We start from the raw sequence: 9226 nt of genomic DNA on the forward strand, positions 1-9226 counted from the left end.
AGGATGCCGGGAAAGGGACCTCCGCCCGCCATTGGGAGAAGGGCAAAGGACGGGTCGCGCATGCACTGCGCATGCGGCCTCATGGGCGTCGCCGCCCGGCGGGACCCGGGACTGCAGACGATGGAGAGGCGGAGTCTAGAACCATGGGCGGGGCCTCAGCCAGCGGTCGGCAGGGGTTTCTATCTGCGCTGTGGACCGCACGGTTCTTCGCTCCACCAGGCTTCGGGTTCCTGGAGGGCCCAGGACTTCAAGGCAGCAACTCCGAGACAAAATTGGAATAGGAAAGACGATATGGCTTGAAGGCCTAAGCTACCTGAGACGGTCTTTCTCTGACGGTTCCTCCAGCTCCTCCCTCCCCGGGCCACCTACAGCTCTTGTTTTCATTGATTCATTCAGCAAACAGTTATTGACACATTTGCCCTGCGGGTGCAAAGGTGAGCCCTTCCGTCACCGAATTCCCAGACTAGTGGGAGGAACCAGGAAACCGTCCAAAGGAATGACAAATACTAATAAACAGGGAACAGACAGGGGTTCTCATAGAACAGGGCCCCCTAATTCAGTCTGTAAAGGGATGCAAGATGGCTTCCCAGCTGAGGTGGCATGTGCTGAATGAATGTAGAATGGCAAGGCGGGAAGGGTATTCAAGACAAAGGGGGTGCAAAGCCAGGTAGAAATATGGAGTTCTCTGTATTGAGGCTCTCAAGTAAGTCATCTGCCCAGATTCTTCTAAGCCCTAATTGTAGCCATCGGTCACCTCCCCTCTCCCTACCTTCATGATCATCTCTATCTCTGTATTCCACATCTATGTCTGTATTCCCGGAACAGATTGCTCAGTGGTGCTCGATTGTCTTGCTACCCCTAATTGCATTGCACACATCTGTCAGTGTGCTGTTTCTGAACTACAACGCCGAAACTGTGGCTACCCTGTGTAAAACTTTTAACAGTCTCCAGGTGTTAAAACTCCCAGTTCAGTTCACAGCATTAAACTGGACCACAGTCTCATCTTAACTGCTTCTACACAAAACTTGTGTTTCTTTTTTCTGGAACGCCCTTCCACTCCTTTTGGGATCTCCACTCAAATGCCTCCCTTTCCTGACCACCACATCACACCCTCTCTGCATGGACAGCACTATGTTTATATTCTCTCCCCATTGCAGTCCTTATCCAATGTACTGTCATCTTTCATTTATAGGTCTGTGTCCCATACTAGAGCTCCTCAAAGGCCAAGCTTCTTGTGTAGGAGGCTCCCCATAAATGTTTCATAATGACGGCTAACGTTTACTCAGGGAAGACTGTCTTCCAGGAATAATGCTGCCTTTATGTGGATCATCTTATTTAATAGTCCTCTCAACAACTTTATGGATTGGTATTTTACAACTATCCCCATTAGCAGATGAAGCTCAGAGAGCTTAAGTAACTTGTCCAAAGACACAAAGCTGCTGAGTGGGGAGGTGACATTCAAATCCTGGAAGGAAAAGAGAGCTGTGGTCACTGCTATATTCTCAGGCATCTGAGATAGGAATGGTGGAGGTGACAGGGAGAAGATGGCAGAAATAGACTTTATTTATGTATGTATTTGTTTTAGAAAAGCAAGCAAGAATTTATTGACCACAGCAAAAACACACTTAGGACAGTAAAACAAGGACGGGCATAGAAGAAGCAACAGGAGCGCCCAGGCTGGCTGCTTTGGCTGAGAAGTCAGAGAAAAGGGGGCCTTGGAGACAGGTTCAGGGGTTAGCCTGGGACAAGCTGCTCTGCCCATTGCTCCCCTGGTTGCAAGTCTTGTGAAGTCCCTTGGAGTTTAGGAGACATGTGCCTGTGGGGGAAGAAAATGGAGAAGGGAATGGCATGGGCATGCTCCCTGGAGGGAGAGTGCCAGAAATAGACATTTTTCTTTTAAATCAGTTAGGAGCTTGGTGCCCTGGTGGGGAGCACAGGGAAATGGCCACGGGGACAGACCAGGTGGTGGGGTTAGCCTGAGCCTCTTCACCTACTACACTGCCTGGGCGATTCCCTTACCATTCATCAGCAGCCACCATGTCATCCACAAGTATTTCCTGACCTGAGCCTATGCCATTGCCATCCCACTCGCTGCTGGCCTCCTGCTCCTCCGGATTGTGGGGGTGTTCATCACCTATGTGATGCTGAATGACCAGAAGGTGACCAAAACAGCCCAGTGAGGGCCCAGTGGGGATGAGTCTGCCTAACTCTTCTCCACCTCCCCTCCAGGGCATACCATGGGTGGGGGTACAGGACCTGTCCAGGCACTGCAGCCCCTTCAAGCATGTGCCCTGCAGACACCCGGGGAGGGGGAGCTGTTCAGGACTCACCCTGACTGACCAGACCTCCCACACCTCCCCTGCCCACTCTTCTAGTGCCAGGAGGAAGTACATGGAAGTCTCCTTCTCTCCCCCTTCTGGCTCAGGCCTGAAAGATGCTGGTCCTCCCTATCTCACCTTCAGACCCCCGTCACTTTTTCCTCTGAGTTCTACCCTCTTGCCTCGGTTTCCCTCCTGTCACAGGCTGATGTTGGAATTGGCAGGTTCTGAGACATCATGTGACCTCCCCCCACATGTCCTTTTCCTCCACGAAGGCAGCTTTCCCAAATCTGACAGCCTGGGACCCCCACAGGACTTGCAGACCTGGAAAGCTTAGGGGGATGACTGACAGGCCCCAGGGCACATCATGATGGTCACACAGGGTCCCCAGACCTACTTCTCATTTAGGCCCAGCCCTTCAGCCCTAGCACTGGCCTATTGAGGGAAGCTGAACAATAAATATTGATGGTGCCCTAACAGGTTTGGCTCAGTGGATAAAGCGTTGGCCTGCGGACTGAAGGGTCCTGGGTTCGATTCCAGTCAGGGGCATGTGCCTTGGTTGCGGGCACATCCCCAGTGGGGCGCGTGCAGGAGGCAGCTGATCGATGTTTCTCTCTCATTGATGTTTCTAACTCTCTATCCCTCTCCCTTCCTCTCTGTAAAAATCAATAAAATCTATTTAAAAATAAAATAAAATAAAAAAATAAAAAATAAATATTGATGGTGTGAAAAATAAATAGTCAGTCAGCCCTGGGTTATGGTCCTACATGAGTAACACACCTCTTCCAGACCTATCTCACACACCCCTGGGCCTGCTCTGGGAAGAAGGGAGCAAGGGCACCTTCCCTGCTGTGGATGACTCATCACGGTGACCTTGGCTTAGTCACAGCATGTTACCACAAACCAGCGGCAGACGCCACTCCAGTGTGAATTCTGCCCTCGGGGAAAGAAGCCCCTACCCCCCATTTCCCCAGGATGGCCCAGCTCTGAGGCAGGACCTTACCAGAGACTGCCGGTGGGGTTCTGAAGCCATGGCTTTAAGCACATCCTTAAGGCATATGGGCATAACGGGGGAGGGAATACTTTAAAAGGAGAAAAAGAAGGAAAGAGAGACAGACATAGAGAAAGAAGAAGGAAGGAAGGAAGGAAGGAAGGAAGGAAGGAAGGAAGGAAGGAAGGAAGGAAGGAAGGACACCTCTGGGGGTGGAGCTGTAGCTGTTCTGGACCCATCCTGACTGACCAGACCTCCCACACCTGGAAGGGAGAGAGAGAACAAATCATAACAGAGCTGGAAAATAAGCGAGGAGATTGGCAAGCAGGGAAGGCTCAGGCCCAGGCAGCCACTCCAGTGTGCTCCTCCTTGGAGCACAGAGAATCTACTAATTCAGTGGACAACAAAGTAGGAACAGAAGTGGCCTTGGGCCGAAACCAGTTTGGCTCAGTGGATAGAGCGTCGGTCTGCGGACTCAAGGGTCCCGGGTTCGATTCCGGTCAAGGGCATGTGCGTTGGTTGCGGGCACATCCCCAGTGGGGGGTGTGCAGGAGGCAGCTGATCGATGTTTCTCTCACATCGATGTTTCTAACTCTCTATCCCTCTCTCTTCCTCTCTGTAAAAAATCAATAAAATATATTTAAAAAAAAAAAAAAAGAAGTGGCCTTGGGACAAGAAGAAGGCAAGCCCACCCTCCTTTCTCTTTTCTTCCTCCTCCTCTCCCCTTCATACATCAGGATTTGCATCTATAATGGTGCCTTTTGCCCCACCCCACCCAACTTCCCAGATAAACCTGAGACCTGCCCTACAATGCACCTGTCATTCCCTGGCCAGGTAGCTCAGGTTAGAGTGTTGTCCTGAAACTCCAAGGATGCAGGTTCGATCCCTGGTTGGGTCAGAACACATACAAGAATTGCCCTGACCGGTTTGGCTCAGTGGATGAGCATTGGTCTGGGGACTGAAAGGTCCCAGGTTCAATTCCGGTCAAGGGCACGTACCTTGGTTGCGGCTACATCCCCAGTAGGGGGTGTGCAGGAGACAGCTGATCGATGTTTCTCTCTCATTGATGTTTCTAACTCTCTATCCCTCTCCCTTCCTCTCTGTAAAAAATCAATAAAATATTAAAAAAAAAGAACACATACAAGAATCAACCAATGAATGCATAAGTAAATAGAGCAACAAATGATATTTTCCTCTCCCTCTCCCCCTCCCTCTCCCTCCCCCTCTAAAAAAATCAAAGAATGTGATTTTCCTCCTTAGGAAGGGCTCCTGGTGTTGGGGGTGAGGATGGGAAAGTTACCTAAAGTAGAAGCAAAGATGAAAGAGGGTGAAAAAGGGAAGGCTGCCCTGTTCGACAGAAAAACACACCAAAGTTCTTTACTCCCTACCCTAATGAAAGGTGCACATTCCTTACCTGTATTTTAGCAATGAGGGGGAGCAGGGAGGTCAATGACCTGCCTGCCTGCCTGCTCTGTATCCCCTACAAGGACCAGCGCTTCCTCATTCAGCGGTTCAGGGTGTGTCCTACACAACTTCTGGGTACTACATAAATGGAACCCTTGGGAATTAGGCTACTCATACCCACTTTTCATTTAAAAAAAAAAAAAAGGCAAACAGATTTTTTGGTATTAAGATGACAAAAATTGTTATTTAGAAAGAAAACTGACAGTATTACCTTCCAAAGTGTGTGTGAGGAGAGAGACAAGGTGGGTGAGTGTGTGTAGGCAGTGTGTACTTGTGGAAAACGACACATCTGCCCTGTTCTCATTCTTGTCTGGAAATGGAGAAAGAGAGAAAGGAGACAGAGAAATTTCCAAGTCTCTGCCGGAGCTCCTGGGCTGTGAAAAGGGAGATGCCCCACCTTTAGTGGGTAGCCCTTAGTTTTGCAGAGACAAGGACCAGTCTTTTTATTTTATTTTATTTTATTATTTTTAAATATATATATATTTTATTGATTTTTTACAGAGAGGAAGGGAGAGGGATAGAGATCTAGAAACATCGATGAGAGAGAAACATAGATCAGCTGCCTCCTGCACACCCCCCACTGGGGATATGCCCGCAACCAAGGTACATGCCCTTGACCAGAATTGAACCTGGGACCCTTCAGTCCGCAGGCCGACGCTCTATCCACTGAGCCAAACTGGTTAGGGCTTATTTTATTTTTTTAATATATTTTATTGATTTTTTACAGAGAGGAAGGGAGAGGGACAGAGAGTCAGAAACATCGATGAGAGAAACATCCATCAGCTGCCTCCTGCACACTCCCCAACAAGGATGTGCCCGCAACCAAGGCACATGCCCTTGACCGGCATTGAACCCAGGACCCTTGAGTCCGCAGGCCGACGCTCTATCCACTGAGCCAAATCGTTCGGGGCAAGGACCAGTCTTACAATGTGCAAAGAGAGGATCTGGAGGCAGACACTGGGGGAACGCTCCGCTCCGGGGAGAACCGTGAGAGGATGCCAAGGAGGGTCTCGGGGAGGAGAGTGTGCTGGGAATCGAGGCAGGAGGTCGGACCTGCCAGGAAAGGTCAGTGAGATATTCCCAGCAGCGACATGCTGTAGGACTGTTGAGACTGAGTTGTCTGCTTTGCTGCAAAGTAAACCCCCCTCCTTGCCCCCATCCTTTAGGAGAGCTGCTCACACAGATGCTTTTATGGGAAGGAATCCAGGAGCAGGTGCCAACTTTCATGACTCCATCCTCAAGGAGCTGAGAAAATCAAGAACATCTGAAGGAGGTGAGATGCAAATCCACCTGCCTTCTCTCCCCCTCTCCTCCCCTGCTCCCTCCTCTCTGACCTTCCTCTTTCTCTAACAAGGGAGGCCTTCCCTCACAGTCCATTTGAAACTTCAAACTGCAGACCCACCTCTCTCTCTCCCCCTTCTCTGCTTTGTTTCTTTTTTATTATTATTATTAATCCTCACCCAAGGATATTTTTTCATGGATTTTTAATTTTTTTTTAGAGGGAGTGGAAGGGAGGGAGGGAGAGAGAGAGAGAGAGAAGGAGATGGGTGTGAGAGAGAGAGAGATTGGTTGACTCCTGCATGTGCCCCAACCAGGGCCAGGGAAGGAACCTGCAACCCAGGTACATGCCCTTGACTGGAGAATTGAACCCTTGACCTTTGACACACAGGCTGATGCTCTACCACTGAGCCACACCGGGCAGGGCTCTTTTTGTTTGTTTTTTTAATAAGAGAAAGTTCATTCAGGAAGTCACAGAGGTGGAAGAAGTGAGCAGTAGAAGAAATGGGCTCAGGAGGTGACAAGTCTGGGGCAGGGAGAAGGGGAAACGCCTAATGTAGTCCTGGGAGGAAGAGCGCGCTGCTTTACGTACTTTTCTAACATTTACCTCTTTTTAAATTTATTTTTTGCACTTATCTCCTTTTAATCCATTATATATTTTATATATTAGTTTTATGTATTGTCCTCTCTGCCCCTCTAGAATGTAAGCTCCATAAAAGCAAGGATTTGGGTCTTTTTCTTTTTTTTAATATATTTTACTGATTTTTTACAGAAAGGAAGGGAGAGGGATAGAGAGTTAGAAACATCGATGAGAGAGAAACATCAATCAGCTGCCACCTGCACACCCTCTACTGGTGATGTTCCCGAAACCAAGGTACATGCCTTTGACCGGAATCGAACCTGGGACCCTTGAGTCCGCAGGCCGACGCTCTACCCACTGAGCCAAACCAGTCAGGGCTGGGTCTTTTTCTGTTCCTGCAGTATCCCAGGTATCAAGGCTAACCAAGAGAGCCTGGCACATTAAGTAAATGTTGGTTGAATGAATGCATGTAGAGTTGGGTGGATGCCCTTGTCCAGAGCCAAAATCGGCTTCCTACTGATACCGTTGTGATTTAACCCAGTTATTAATTAACAGGAAAGCAGCAAAGGGAAGGCCGAATCATATAGGCATGCCATTTCCGCAGCTTTGCCTGGAAGCTGCAGTGTAGACTCCCCAGGTCTATTCCCCGCCGCCCGCAGAGAGCTGGGGGAAGGGACTGGAACCGGGAGGGTAGAAGCATGCCCAGTAAAGTCTGGGTGACAGGGAGGGTGCTTATCTGTCGGTCACACCTGGGAGCAGGCCATTAGCCAGAGTAGGTGTGGCCACTGCAAGGGTGGGGAGATTTGAGATAGCTAATCTCCTGGACAAAGGAGGTGGCTCTCTTGGTGCTCTTGTGCTTTTGTGTTTTCGGGACTCCAGAGACTCCTGTGGCAGGGGCGCACTCTCTTGGCTCCCCTGCATTTGCCCACGTGGCCCACAGCGATGTGGGCCCCACACAAGGGACTGATGGACTACAACTAGCCTAATGCTCTCCCGGACCCTACTCCACCGCGGGATGGAAGCTCTGGACACTGGCTTTGTTAAAACTCGACTGAGTCCCCAGATGCACATCTTCCAGGACTGGATTGAGGAAAATGGGACTTTGAAAACCCAAGGATGTAATTCCATGAAAATAAAGCTTTCTACCACATCTCCAGAAATGCTTATCTCAGCGGTACCCAAAGAACCCCACTCTCACTAGCAAAGGAGAAAGGCAACCCACATATTTCTCTGATAACACGACAATTGGCCAATATCTCCTGGAGGGCATTGCACTTCCTGCAGGATGTGAGCGAACCATCCCTGGTTACCCCTCAAAAGGACCGGGTACTCAGTGGCATCTGGGTTATCACGCTCCCATGTACCAACTGGCTTGAGAAAGGAATGTGGTTACAGTCGTAAACCTGGTCATTGCACCTAACACAATGTTTATCTTATCTGTCGGCTTCTTGGAGCCACCATTACTACTGATAGACAAATTATTGTGGTGCGTTCATTTTCCTATACATTAATTTGGAGGTGTCAAAATCTAGGTGTGTTCAGAGTTGCCTCAAGCTCAAGATAGTCATACCAGGCATGGTATCTCACTCATTGAGAACTTTTGCCCTAGGTGATGAGTCAGAACTCAGTAGGTAGCCGGCCCTAAACGGAAACGTTCCTTGCCTTTCCTTCTGCCCACAGGCCTGCCATTCCTTCTGCCCACAGTGCCCCTCCCACCTGGGAAGACTTAGTAATTTGCTGATGAGTTCTGTGGTGCAGCTTGCCACACTCATTCCCTTTCTTCTGGAGGCAACACTTTTTCTTTTGGGAAGTCATCTGCCCCCACTCGTGGTCCTTGCGGTCAGGTGTGGTACACGCTACTTGTTTTAGGGGTGTAGACACGTGACCCAGGCCTGGCACGCACACATCGGAATAAGCTGTTCTTCCTCCCTACAATGAATGGGGCAGGAAAGCACCGCCTTCAAACTGTCCACTGAGAATTGGCTCTAAGACTTGAGTTACTTAGCAAGAGGCGCCTTTTCTCTCTGCCTTCGATGCCAACTTCATGGAATGCAAGTGCGGAGCTGTTGGTGGCTGTTGCTGCCACCACACCAGAGAGGCTGAGCCGAGAGATGGTTCCAGACACATCTGTGAGCGCCTGGGAGCAGCCCAGCCTGGGGGCTGCTAGATTGTGAATGCTATTGAATGTCCTTTGCTTCTCAAGCCAGTTCAGATTGGGTTGGTCACTTGCAACCCAATCCAAATTCGGAGGCTACCCTCTGAGGCCTTCTCAGATGTCATCTTCTTTGTGAAGTGTGGCAGCCCTTCACCCCCCCCTGCCCCCCAAGTCAGGAGTCAGTCTCCTGCAGGTCTGCCCCTTGGCTCCTGCACTCTCCGCACGGGCTGCGCTTCTGTGCACCAGCCTCCAGCATAGGCTGAGGCCGCAGGGGAGGGGCTGTGTGCTGCTTACTGCCTCCCAGCCCTTCTCAAGAGTCCATGTTGCGGGTATTGGTCACACCTGCTCTTCTCCCTGGGAAGGGAGCGCTGCCTCCTTCCTTCTGGGGACAAGGCAAACATTCTAACACAAGACCCCTGGCTGCCTTCTCGGGGGTCCTC

The 9226-nt window shown here is 50.1% G+C and overlaps 1 pseudogene across 1 annotated transcript; it reads left to right on the forward strand.

Moving 5' to 3' along the window:
- The first annotated feature begins 1941 nt into the window (after positions 1–1941).
- On the forward strand, positions 1942–2180 carry LOC307115756 (dolichol phosphate-mannose biosynthesis regulatory protein-like; annotated as a pseudogene). Its single transcript has one exon. The product of its transcript is annotated as a dolichol phosphate-mannose biosynthesis regulatory protein-like (transcript).
- The last annotated feature ends 7046 nt before the right edge of the window (positions 2181–9226 follow it).

This window comes from Cnephaeus nilssonii, assembly GCF_951640355.1.
Source record: "Cnephaeus nilssonii genome assembly, chromosome: 19".
Taxonomy (NCBI): Eukaryota; Metazoa; Chordata; class Mammalia; order Chiroptera; family Vespertilionidae; genus Cnephaeus; species Cnephaeus nilssonii.